The following is a 13,493-nucleotide window of genomic DNA, read 5'->3' on the forward strand; positions in this document are numbered from 1 at the left end:
CCTTGTATAATGTTGTTTTATCACTATACATAGCTGGCATACCGTGCATTAATAACACTATACATACCCGAGTTTATCTCACCTTTTAAAATCTGACTCTGTTATCCATGTCATATACAAATAGAGGTTTTCTTCAAGTTTTGATCATGTCTCGTTTATGGTTCTAAGTAGCAGACTTACGAGTAAACATGTGGAACCTGGTCTTTACCACATAACATGAGAACTGCATGCCAATAATTTATGCCCTTGAAATAATCTCATTTTGTATGCCAGCATGTGCAAAAATCTTAATTATTTTACCCATAAACTCTGATTAAAATATATCTGACACCGCTCATTTGCTCTAAGCAACAAGTATATGCATATTTGTCTTCCTAATTTAGTTACAAGTATTGCTTGGCTTATGATATTTCTAAATTTGTTTAATGTGTGTTTTTCATTCTGTGGGTATCCATTCAGTAACTTGGCAGTTAAGAAACAAGCTACTACAAAGAATTTAGCCTTGATGTTTGTAAATAAAACAAATGCAGAAGCATATGGATTTCAAAGAATTGATTGAATAACAGAATGAGCAAGATGCTCATAAATAGTACAGGAGTATTTACAAGAATAGCAAGTTTCTAATAAGAAATTGCTGATAAGATCGTAGAAGATCTTACTAAAAAAGAATATACACTATTGAGCATTAATACTAAAATTAACAATATTTTAATATTCTAATACCCTCCCTTAATGCTCAATCTATTAACTACACCTATAGACCCCCCTGAATTTTACAAATTTATCAGGACCAAGGGGCTTGGTGAAGATGTCTGCTGGCTGCTCCGAGGTAGGAACATACAGCAACTGGATGGATCCGTCTTCAACCAGCTATCGAATATAGTGTCAATGAGTTTCCACATGCTTGGTTCTTTCATGGAAGACTGGATTCTTGGCGAGTTTGAGCACTCCCTGATTATCACAGAACAAGGGAGTAGGACCTGCCTGGGAGACATGCATATCCGCAAGCATTCGTCGAAGCCAAACCGCCTCACAAGATGCCTTAACTGCTCCCCGATACTTTGCTTCTGTAGAGGAGAGAGCCACTGCCTACTGCTTCTTACTAGTCCATGTGACAGCACCATATCCCAAACTAAACACATACCCTGCTGTAGGCTTACGGTCATCAACCGAACCTGCCCAGTCAGAATCTGTGTAGCCACTGAGTATAGGATTAGAACTCCGAGTGTACAGAAGTCCATAATCAGGAGTGCCACTCACATAACGCAGCACACGCTTCGCTGCTATCCAATGATCAGCCTTGGGAGCTGTCATGAAGCGTGAAATGTAGCTCACTATAAAATTGATGTCAGGTCTAGTGGCAGTAAGATAGATGAGACTGCCCACTAGTTGCCTGAACAAAGTTTCATCCACAACTGGTGAAGATGACTGAGCTGAAAGTTTGAGCCCGGGTTCCATAGGAGTTGAGGCAGGTTTGCAATCCTGCATTCTGAACCTGTCCACAAGACTTTTGGCATACTTGGACTGAGAGAGAAAGATACTGTTCTCAGTCTGCCAAACTTCAACTCCTAAGCAGTAATTTAGAAGTCCCAAATCTGTCATATCAAAGGTGCGGCACAAATCCTGTTTGATCCTAGTGATCAAGTGTGCTAAACTGCCAGTAATGATTAAGTCATCCACATAGACAACCACAAACAGAACATCATTACTAGTATGCTTGATATACAGGTTTGCATCAGATGGACTCCGTTGAAAACCATGATCTGTCAGGTACTTATCAATTTTCATGTACCAAGCCCGAGGAGCTTGTTTCAAACCATAAAGTGCTTTGACTAGTCTATAGACCTTCTGTTCTTGACCAGCAACCTTGAACCCTGGGGGTTGCGTCATGTAGACTTCTTCCTGTAAGTCACCATTCAAAAAAGCACTCTTGACGTCCATCTGATGGACTTTCCAACTGAACTGGGCTGCCAAGGCAAGAATGAGCCGTGTGGTATTCATTTTGGTTGTAGGAGCAAAAGTCTCCTCGTAGTCAATGCCTTCTTTCTGTGAGAACCCACGAGCAACAAGACGAGCCTTATACTTGTCTAGGGTTCCATCAGCTTTGTATTTTACTTTGTACACCCATTTGCAGCTAATGGGCTTCTTCCCTGAAGGAAGATCAGAAAGGGCCCAAGTGTGATTCTTCTGAAGACTCTGGAACTCAACTTCCATAGCCTGTTCCCACTCAGGTATACCTTTAACCTCTGAATATGTCTGAGGCTCAAAAACACTATGTATGTTAGCCATGAGAGCAAAATTGACTGTATGCTGCTGTTTGCTCTTATTACGGGAGGTTCTACCCTCAATGAGCTCAGTATCCCTGAGATCACCAATGGTCTTGGCCCACCATTTAGGCTGGAGAGTAGAAGTGCTAACATCTGGAGGAGCTGGAAGAGGCTCAGGATCAGGAACAGGAGCAGCAGGAGGAGGATTATTCTCCGGAGGGAACTCAGGTAGTGCATCATCGAAAATAGATACTGCATCATCCCTCCCATTAGGCGAACCTAATGGAATAAGAACACTGTGAGGTTGATCCTCAGAACACGGCTCAGAAGAAGGGGATTGAAAGAATCCTCTGTCTTCATCAAATACAACATCACAACTGAAGATAAGACGTTCAGTGTCTATATCGATCAGTCTGTAGGCCTTATGGTGATCACTGTATCCTGTCATCATGAGTTTCTGACTTTTGGAATCCAACTTGGAGCGCTTAGCATCTGGAATCCAAACATAGGCAACAGAGCCAAAAACCTTCATGTGGCTGATCTTAGACTTCCGACCAGACCAAACCTCTTTTGGAGTCTTCCCCTTAACAGCCTGAGTAGGGGAACAGTTAAGGAGGTAGACAGTAGTAAACACTGTTTCAGCCCAATACTTATTCGGAACACTCCTACGTTGTAACATAGAGCGAGCCATCTCAACAACCGTACGATTGTGACGCTTGACAACACTGTTTTGTTGAGGAGTGTAGGGTGTAGTCAATTGGTGTTTGATGGCATGGGTATCACAGAAGTTGGAGAATGCAGAAGAACAAAATTCCCCCTCGTTATCTGTCCTAAGAGTAATGATGCTATATCCAGACTCTTTTTCAACAAAGGACTTAAACTTTTGAAAGATACTAAATACATCTGATTTGTGTTTAAGAAAGTACACCCACATCTTTCTACTAAAATCATCTACAATAAGCAAAAAGTATTTGCAACCAATAACAGAAGATGTATTCATAGGACCACAAATATCAGCATGAAGTAATTGAAGTACCTTAGATGCGCGCCAAGACTTTCCATGTGTGAATGAAGTCCAATGCTGTTTGCCAGCTTGACAGGCACTACATACTCCAAGATGCTGAGTTTGAATATCAGGTAACCCTGAAACAAGTCCCTCCCGAGATAGTTGAGAGAGATACTGAATGTTGAGATGTCCATATCTCTAATGCCACAAAGTGCTGAGAGGAGAAACACGAGCTGCCAAAGTGTGATGTCCCCTTCTAGCTAGAGACATCACTCTAGCTTGTGATTAGCCTATCAGAGACCCTCGTAGGCTAGTAGGATTGGATAGAGGGTCACCTTGGCATGGAGATCTTCCGGGGGACAGAGCAGAGTACACTTCTGGGTTGCCAGAGTTTGTTTATGATGAGTTTGTTTTGAGTTTGGCTTGGCCAGGCTATTTTTAGCAGTTGGAGATGGACCCCAGCTATTTTTAGCAGACATCATGGTCATATGGGTGGTCAACTAGTGAGCTCCAGTTTCAGACGGCATAGCTAAATTCAAAATATTCGTGGAGTTAGACAAGTTTGAATGACTTAGCATTTATTATTAAGTGATTTAATAATAAAGTTATAAAGTGACTTTATATTATAATCACTTAACTTGAGGGTCAACTCATCATTAGACGGGGCCATGTTTTTAATTAAATTATCTGAGCCAGACTATTGAAATATTAAAAATTAAATGCCCATTTAATGATTAAAATCATTTTGACACCCAAAGTGAAATTAAATGAAATTACAAGCAAAATTGTAATTAAGAGGATTAGGGTACGACTTGCAAAAAGGATATATAGCGTTGAGTTTGGAAAGAAGAGGAGGGTTATTTTATTTTGACATTGTGAAATTGAAAGGGTTTTGCTCTGGAGACTAGGGTTTTCAGCCACCATTGGAGGACATAGTTGCTTCAATGTTTACCATCTGAGCTGATGAAATATTCAGTGATATTTGGTTTCAGGAAGACTTCATTCAGAGGTCTTATTTGCATCTAATTGCGCAGAATTGAAGAATAAATTCACGAGAAATTATTGCAGATTTATTGAAGAAATTTTGGTGATTAACAAGTACGGTACGGATTGCTACAGTACTGCCGTATGGACTACTACAGTACCGCGTGAACAATGCCGCCGTACGGATTGCTACAGTACCGCGTGAACAGTAATTTTTTCAAAAAAATTAAAATTTGCAGTTTGCAGATTTTTTTTCAACTACTGGGACAGCAAAAATCAGGTTTTTATCTTACATTGTAATGAATTTGTTTTCCAGGCATATTGGCCATAAAACAGAACAAACATTTCCTTGATAGTCTCGTAAATTAATTCCAGCAGTAATATTATTGTTTCAGTATTATTTTAAGCATAGGAGTTTATTTCAATATTGTATCATTGCTCATTATTACCAAAAAAACACAAAAAAAATCCATAAACATTCAAAAACCAAAACAAATTCAAATCTACTGCATTCAAAGGAAACAGTCAGCAGAGGAGAGCCAAGTTGGGTTCTTACACAAAGCCACTTCAGGAGAATCACCAGTGTCAAGAAGCCTGTATAGGCCATGATCCTCTAGACCAACAGCAATAGTAAGACGAGTCTCCTGATCAATGATGGAACACTTGTGAGCACTAAACACCACATCTAGCTGAGGAGAATTCCTCATAATCTGACTGACAGAGAGCAGATTAAGTTCCATACTAGGAACATAGTACACATTCAGGAAAATGAGAGTCCTGCCACCAGACTATATCTGAACAGTGCCTCTGCCAACAACTGTATACTCCTCACCTCTGCCAAATACAACGGAATCACTGAAAGATGAGAAGTCTGTAAACCAGTCAGGCCGATGAGAAAAGTGACGTGATGCACCAGAGTCGATGTACCAAGCAGAAGACCTGGCATGATCTGAAGACCTCTTAGCCATAAAGGCATAAAAGGTAGACTCCTTCTGCTCGGAATGTTCAGCAACATGCGCCTTCTGGTGTGACCCTCCCTGCTTCTTTTGTTCAGAAGCGAGCCTTTGACGGCAATCTTTCTTCATATGGCTATACTTGTGACAGTAATTGCACTGCACATTCTTCTTCTTAGCACCATCCTGTGTCTGAGAAGAGCCTTTCTGCTGAGAAGACTGAGAGGACTGAAATTTGCCTTTATCCTTGTGAAAGGATTGGGCTGTGAAGGCATTTTTCGAGGAGGCTGACGTAGTACCACTACCAAATTGTTGTTTCCAGCGATCCTGTTGTAGAAGTTTGGTGCACAATTATGAAAACTTTAGATCAACATTAGTGGAAGTAATATTGAGGGTCTCAATGAAGTGTTCATACGATTTTGGAAGACTTTTCAAAGTGATTACTACCATGTCTTCTTCCTCCATAGTCCAACCAATAGCTTCGAGTTGATCTCGAATGTCCTTAATCCTCGTGAGGCGTTCCTGTAAGGACATGTGTTCGTCCATCATGATGGAGAACAGCTGATTCTTCAAAAAGAATGTTCGGCTCTTGTCGGATGTCTCATGCAATTCCTTCAGATGCTTCCAGATGTTGGAAGCTGTCTTGCCGGAAGGAATCTGCGGTAACTTCATCAGTCACGGAGAGCTTGAGAAGCATAATTGCCTCCCGATTGCGTTCATCAAACTTATCTTGATCTGTACCAGGTGTACCAGGACTGAGCTCTTTTCCCAACACAAGCTGGTCAAGACGCCTATATTCAAAAATGGTCAACATACGCTGTTTCTAGATGTTGTAATTGTTGCCATTAAAGCGTTGACTGCCTTCTAACATCAAGTTAGTTAGAGAAGCCATTTGCACGTTTCCCAAGACATGGAAAATGACAGGAAGAGACAGATACAATTACAATAGGCACGGATTTCAAGAAAAAATTTCCGGCTGACCCAGAAAAATCCAAAGACAACCTAGAAATTTGTGCAAAAAACCCAAAAGGAATTTGCTGTTGGAATCTAGATCCGCGGGCTCGAAAATCGAGGCACGAAAATCGAGGCATGAAAATCGAGGCACCCAGAAAAATCGGACAACTACCCAGATTAGGGTTCGAAAAACCCACCAAGAATCTGGAAGAATAATTTATTTTCGATGGAAACTGAAGGTAAACACCATAATCGAAAAAAACAGAGGGTCGTGGGAGCCATGAAATGCCCCAAAAAAATTGCAATCGAAGGAAACTTGGTACGGGAGCCGCGTCACCAGTAGAGATGTCCACACGGGTTTTAGAACCCACAGTAGCGAGCATAAAACAATGCGACGTCTGCAGGTCGCGCATAGAGCCACGGACGTCGTCAGACAAAGGTCGCGACGAGTTTGCAGGTCGTGCACCAAGCCACGAATGCCGCCGAACACAGGTCACGACGAGTCTGCAGGTCGCGACGAGTTTGCAGGTACAAGACGAGAAAACAAATTGCGTCACCTGCACCCCGTGTTGCTGGCAGATAGCACTGCAGAATGATCACGGGTCGCGAAAAAACGCGACTATACAAACCCACGAAGCAGTCACAAAAGCTAGGAAACTGAAAAACCCTGGATGGATTTTTAAAAAATAAATGGAATAATTTCGAAAATTTCCACTAATTGGAAATTAGAATTAAGAAATTTTCGAAAAAATTTCTCCTATAGCTCTGATACCATAAAACAAATGCAGAAGCATATGGATTTCAAAGAATTGATTGAATAACAGAATGAGCAAGATGCTCATAAATAGTACAGGAGTATTTACAAGAATAGCAAGTTTCTAATAAGAAACTGCTTATAAGATCGTAGAAGATCTTACTAAAAAAGAATATACACTATTGAGCACTAATACTAAAATTAACAATATTTTAATATTCTAATAGTAAAAGAAATGATCCTTCAAGAGGAGGATGCAAGTCTTCTCAAAAGTGGGTTTGAGAAATAGCTTACAAAAGATTGCCTTGATTCTCTCTAATATCATCCTTTGTGTTTTGATCCTGCCTACATTTCTAAGTTTTCAATTTCAGTCACTACACTTTCCTAGTTCTTTCAGTTTGAAATTTGATATCTTGTCTGGAACAGTTCATTTTAATCTTTGAAATTTGTTAGCACACATCTATTGGTTTCCCATCTGGCACAATGTTGATCAAACATATAGGTAAATAAGATTATGCACTGTCTATGTTATCTCTGAACCTCCGTATACAATATGCCAGAGATATTGAAATAGTCCATTGAACATATTAGGATATGTTGTAGATCTATGCAAAGGGTCAAAACATTGCAATGATCTGAATGCCAACTCCAAGCCTTAAAGATTTCTTCTTTTAATTGTGTCCAATAGATTTGTAAATGGCTTCCACCAATCACCATTTTTTCGGTATTCTGCTGAATCTCATTCTTATGTGCATTTAGTCTGGTAACAAAGAGTTGTCCATTAAAAATTTAGTTTGTAATTCAAATTTTCATTTCTACAAACAAATTTGCTATTTTTGTCAAAAGGCAGGGACTCCAGCTGCATCGCAGCTCTTGTTTAAAAAATTTTTAGAGCAGTCCTGATGACTCATTAAAATTTAGCGTTTAAAGCCTAAATTCAGTAGAGGGTTCAATTCTCATTGAGGGGACTTGCTGTTGAATTTCCCCTAGGGTTTTAAGGACTGTGGGCTATAGTTAGCTTCATAATCGAGAGTATGCAGAGCGGCTGGGGTGGTGGCGCAAGTTAGCAGGAGGCTGGAGTGATTTTCATTTCAAGGCTGTCACAGCCATGGATAACTTAGTCTCTCGTTGCCAGGTGTGTTGAAGTTTAGGTTATTATGTGATTAGACGCTTATATTTAATTGATTTGGATGAAACCGTGGAGATTCAACCTGTCGAAATGTGGAAATTGGCTATAAAATTTTGTAAAAGGAAAATAATATATGATCGATCATAATTTTTGTGTCATCTTGTTGATCTCTCTTATCTCATAAATAGCTTTTTTCAGAAGATTTTTCTGAAGAAAATGGACCATGGAACGTTAAAACTGTTAGAGTTCTTGGAACGTTATAATTTATGTTCAAAATCTGTCACAGCCCTTGGCATCTTAGTCTATACTTAGTCTTTCTTAAGAGACCTTTTTTCTGAACATATAGACTGTGTAAACTTAAGAAGCCGTTAGATTTACTTGTAATTTTCTTTCCAAATCTGCTTTAGCCATGTATATTTTAGTCTCTTGCATCTAGGTGAGTTAAAAGTAAAACCCTCCGCTGACATGGTGTGTTCACTTTTCCAATCTGTAGCATTGAGTGAGTGGACTAGTAGTGTAGTAGTAGAGCTCTTTGTTAGGATTGCAGTTACTTTTAGGTAGAGTAAGATAAATAAAAAAATAAAGTGGATTAGTTGGCTACCAATCTGTCAGTTAGACTGGGATTACCATTGATTTAGTGTTGTGGTCAGTTAATGGCCATTAATTGCTGGATGAACTGGTCAGTTAACTGCAATCAATTGAAGAATGGTCTTGATAGTTAATTGCCATCGATTATGATTAAGGAACATAGAAAAAGGAGAAGCATGGAGTTATAGGATGTGTCGAGAAGAATGGGAAAGATGCTTATAAAAATTAGAAAACATAAATCAATTTCATTCTCAGGAATGTGATACTGTTTATGGTTAACTGTTGATGTGTTTTTATGCACTATGCAACACAGAATAAAATACTAAGTATGATCTCCTCTTATGCTGAACTTCGTGATCATATGAGGTGACTCTAAGGTTCCGATAGTCAGGTCTTGACTTTATACGTGGATAGACTCAATGATTGTGATGTGATATTGCTAGAATCACAAGGGGGAGTTATGTTGAACTTGAATGTTTGAATGCTGCTGGAACGTGGAATTTGCTAGCAACTGGAAATCATGTGAAGCAGGTTGGGCAGGTCGGGCTTTTGGGGGGTCACTGAAGTGGTGACTTCTCTGCTACATCAACATCATTTGTTCAATGAATTGTCCAAGGCATCCTCATTCATGCTTGATAGACTTTATCAACCTCAATCAATATTGTCTTTCAAAAAAACGTTAAATGTTCTTCTCCACCAAGCGTTGATCTCAGCACAATGAAGGGTGTGCTCATGCTAGCCAAGCTTTTGATAGCCCACTGGAAGTGGCTCCAAGAGTGGCCAGACTTTTCATGGCCAAGTGGAAGTTAGCAAAAGGCAGGCCAGGCCTTTCAACCTGAAGTGGAAATGAAGATGAAGAAAGGTTTCAAGTCATGACCTTTTTTGTTGTTACTCATTTTCAGCACCAAGGTCATCTTTACTCAACTTACTTTGCAACACCTTTATCATCACGAGATTAGGCTATCATCGCATTCATTCATCATTGCCCCTTAAGTTTTTAAATCTTTGAGCTTCCTCAAGTGGACCTTAGCGAGTGTAGGAATGGGTGGATCTAAGCCGGGCTTTTGATAGCCCACTAGAAGTTGTCTAAACATGGTCGTGGATTTGACCACCGCCTAGAAATGAAGCAAACAAGTCTGTGGATTAGGGAGCTAAGTGATACCTTGGCCTATTCCATTTTGTTGGTTGCAACACTTATCTCAACTATTTCCCCAATCCACCTATCAAGGTAACATTTATTGAATTGGTTGAATAGATCAGAATACTGAGAGGGGGTGAATCAGTATTCCCACAATATTCAACACTTTTACTGATATATCAATTTCATCAATCAAGCTCATCAACATGAAATAGCAAATGCATAATAAAGAAATAACAAAGCCATAAAATGAACACCGAATTTTATATGTGGAAAACCCAAATGAGAAAAACCACGAAGAGTGTCAACTCTCAAGATAATATAAATAGTTATATGGTGTTTGCAAAAGGGGTGGCTCACTGCCGAATTACAAAAACAGTTCACTGTCAGAATGCTCATTGCAATAGATATAAATGAACTGAGAAAAGTTGCATCTCCAAATGCATGAAGTTAGTTTCAGGTTAAGCTCAAATAACAACCCACAAAACTCACAGCAGATCCGGTAAGGGATCATTGTGCCACTATCCACAATTGCTTGCAGCAAGTCTGGTAAGGGATTACTGCACTACTCTACTGAACCATGTTAAAATAATATTAATATCTTCTATAATGGCCATCTTCTATTTTTAGCAGTCATCTTAGTTGTCGACTTATTTAGCTATTTAGCTTTTTAGTCGACTTATTTAGCTTGTTAAGTTAGCTTTTTAAGCTTTTTAGCTTATTTGATTTCACTTTAATGACTAGTTCTATTTATAGAACATCGTCTTGTAACCTCTATATATATGTGTGTTTATCATTCAATGTAATTATCCGATTATTGAATCATTCATTCAATTTATTTTTCATGGTATCAGAGCATGGAAGTTAAAAATTTCAAAAGTTTTTGCTATTAAAATTTTTAAGCAGTTTTTATTGAAGAGATTTTTTAAAAAAAAAAGAGCAGGTTCTTTTTCTCTTCTTGGGCAGATTTTTTTTTTTTGCAGGTTGAAAATTTTCCTAAGGTTTCTGCAATTTTTGACTAGGGTTTTGATCCTTTAGTTCAAATTGAAATTTTATTCTAGTTGCAGATTCTTGGTGGGTTTTTCGAGTCATCAACTGGGTCGTTGTCATATTTTTTTGGGTGCATCGTTTTCCGTGCCTTTATTTTTGAGCCATCGGATTTGCATTCTGATTTCAGATTCTTGATGGGTTTTTCGAGAGTTTTTTGGGTTGGTCTCAGATTTTTCTGTGCCTCGTTTTCCGTGCCTCAAATTTCGTGCCGGCGAATTTGCCTTGGACTTTAAAAACAGTCCGCGATTTTTGCTAATTCTGTGGACGTCGGGAATTTTGGTGTCTTCTGGGTGCCATTTATGTTGTACATTTGACCTAGGGTTTTTGCCCCTATTCTTTTTTGTGTTTTTTTTTTGAAAAAAAAATTGTCTATATTTTTCTGTTTTTTTGACAAAAAAAGTCAGAGGTATTTTTTTATTTTTTGATTATTTTCAGGAAAAATTTCAGGTTTTAAGTTTGCAGAAAATTTTAATTTTTGGGTTTCTTCCAAACCTCAAAATTCGTACCTTGGAATTCGTGCCAAAATTCTCTTCCAGGGTTTCAGTTTTTTCAGCAACTGCTTCTATTTTGATTTTTAAAAAAAATCAGATTCTTTTGTCTCTTGCTTTCACTCGGTTGACCTTGTTCAACCTCGATTTCTGTGATGACATCTTTGACCAACATCATGTTGGAACACAGCCAAAAGTTCAGTGGCCTCAACTACAACACCTGGAAACAACGCATGTTATCGATATTCAAATATCATTGCCTTGATCAGATTGTTCTTGGCAAGGTTCCTCGTCCTACATCAGCAAGTGAAGATCAAGACAAACTTGATACAAAGATTCGAGAGGCTGTCATGCTTATCAAACTCTTAGTCACAGATGATCAACTCCCTCAGGTGCCTTCGGGTAAAACAACTAAAGAGATCTGGGATCTTTTGAAGGATCTTCATGAAACCTCCGACAAGAGCCGAGCTTTCTTTCCGAAGAATATGCTATTTTCTATCATGATGGATGAAAAGTCTTCTATCCAAGCACATCTCACGAAGATCAAGGAGATCCGTGACCAGTTGGAAGCTATAGGCCGAACCATGGTGGAAGAAGATATGGTAGTGATCACAATGAAAAGCCTTCCCAGATCGTACGAGCATTTCATTGGTACTCTCAATATCTCATCTACTAGTGTTGATCTGAAGTTCCCTGATCTCTGCAACAAGCTTCTACAACAGGATCGATGGAAGCAGCTGTTTGGAAGCAACGCTAGTTCGTCCACTGAACAGGCCTTCATAGCTATAGTTTTGGATAAGAACAAGGGTAAAGGTTAGTCCTTCCAGTAGAAGGGGCAAGGTCAATATTCATAGTCTTCAAAGAAGAAAAGTGTACAATGTAACTATTGTCACCAGTTTGGCCATATGAAGAAAGATTGCAGGAAATTGTTGGCATCCGTGCAATTTAGGCTGGGAAGGTCTCAGGAACAGGAGCAGGCTCATGTTGCAGAGCATTCTGGAGAGGAGTTAGCCTTCTATGCTTTGTGATAACCAAATTTCCTGTTTGGTTGGTTTTCACATTTTTTTTCCTCAAAAATTGTTCGCAGGGTTTCAAATTTTTTCCTTAAAAATTCTTATCTGTCATCTGCAAAGCTTGCGTGGGATTTCTAGGTTTTCATAATTTTTTCTTCCAAAATTGTTTGCTGGTTTTTACTATTTTTTCCTCAAAAATCATCTGTAATACGCAAAGTTCACGTGGGATTTGTGATTCACGAAGTTCTCTGGTTTTGATCGATTTTTCTCCTCAAAAATCGAGCTTTGTTACAATTAGTTTGGGTCGCACCTGCCAGGGCAAACATCTGCAACTGTGGTATCTTGCAGTCAGTTTTGGAGTTGGTACTCTTCTACAAAAGGGTTTGCTGTTTTTTTCCTCAAAACCATCGTTTCAGATTTCAGTAATTCGCGTGTGCCAGGTCTCTAATTTGCGTGTGAAGGCTACATTAGATTGGATGGCTTTTGGTACTCTTGGTCATTTACATTCTGCAGATCCCGGGAGGGTCTCTGTAGCAACAGAGTGTTCTTTGCATCTGTGATCAAAACACCTGTAGTGTCTTCTGTAGGGCATGAGTACGATGACCATTAGGGAGGGTGTTAAAATAATATTAATATCTTCTATAATGGTCATCTTCTATTTTTAGCAGTCATCTTAGTTGTTGACTTATTTAGCTATTTAGCTTGTTAAGTTAGCTTTTTATTATTTAGCCTTTTAAGCTATATTTAGCTGTTTAAGCTTTTTAGCTTATTTGATTTCACTTTAACGACAAGTTCTATTTATAGAACATCGTCTTGTAACCTCTATATATATGTGTTTATATCGTTCAATGTAATTATTCGATTATTGAATCATTCATTCAATTTATTAAAGATGCCATTGTCCACAATTTCTTGCAGCAAGTCCGGTAAGGGATTATTGTGCTACTCTACCGAACCAATCACTTGCAACAGATCCGGTAAAGGATTACAACAACATTGTCCACAATCACCTTCGCTCATATACTGCCTCTCTTACTGCAACTGCTCTGCTGTCCACAACTCGCACACCTCTGACTCTGCTAAATCATACACATATTGCTCTCACATCCATCATGCCTTGCTTCTACTAAATAAATACACACACACACACACAAATATATATATATATA

The 13,493-nt window shown here is 39.0% G+C and overlaps 1 protein-coding gene across 9 annotated transcripts in view; it reads left to right on the plus strand.

The window, feature by feature from the left end:
- Window positions 1–13,493, plus strand: part of LOC131062391 (ABC transporter I family member 1) — a 91,044-nt gene that overhangs the window by 59,325 nt on the left and 18,226 nt on the right. For 4 of the 9 annotated variants that reach the window (XR_009358463.1, XR_009358464.1, XM_059209032.1 and 1 more), the window contains one exon: window positions 7,909–8,053. The exons of the other annotated variants lie outside the window; for them this stretch is intronic. The gene's annotated coding sequence lies outside the window, so the exon portion shown is untranslated. The remainder of the gene's footprint in view (window positions 1–7,908; window positions 8,054–13,493) is intronic. 9 annotated transcript variants of the gene reach the window in all.

The sequence above is a fragment of the Cryptomeria japonica genome, chromosome 7 (assembly GCF_030272615.1).
Source record: "Cryptomeria japonica chromosome 7, Sugi_1.0, whole genome shotgun sequence".
In the NCBI taxonomy this organism is placed as follows: Eukaryota; Viridiplantae; Streptophyta; class Pinopsida; order Cupressales; family Cupressaceae; genus Cryptomeria; species Cryptomeria japonica.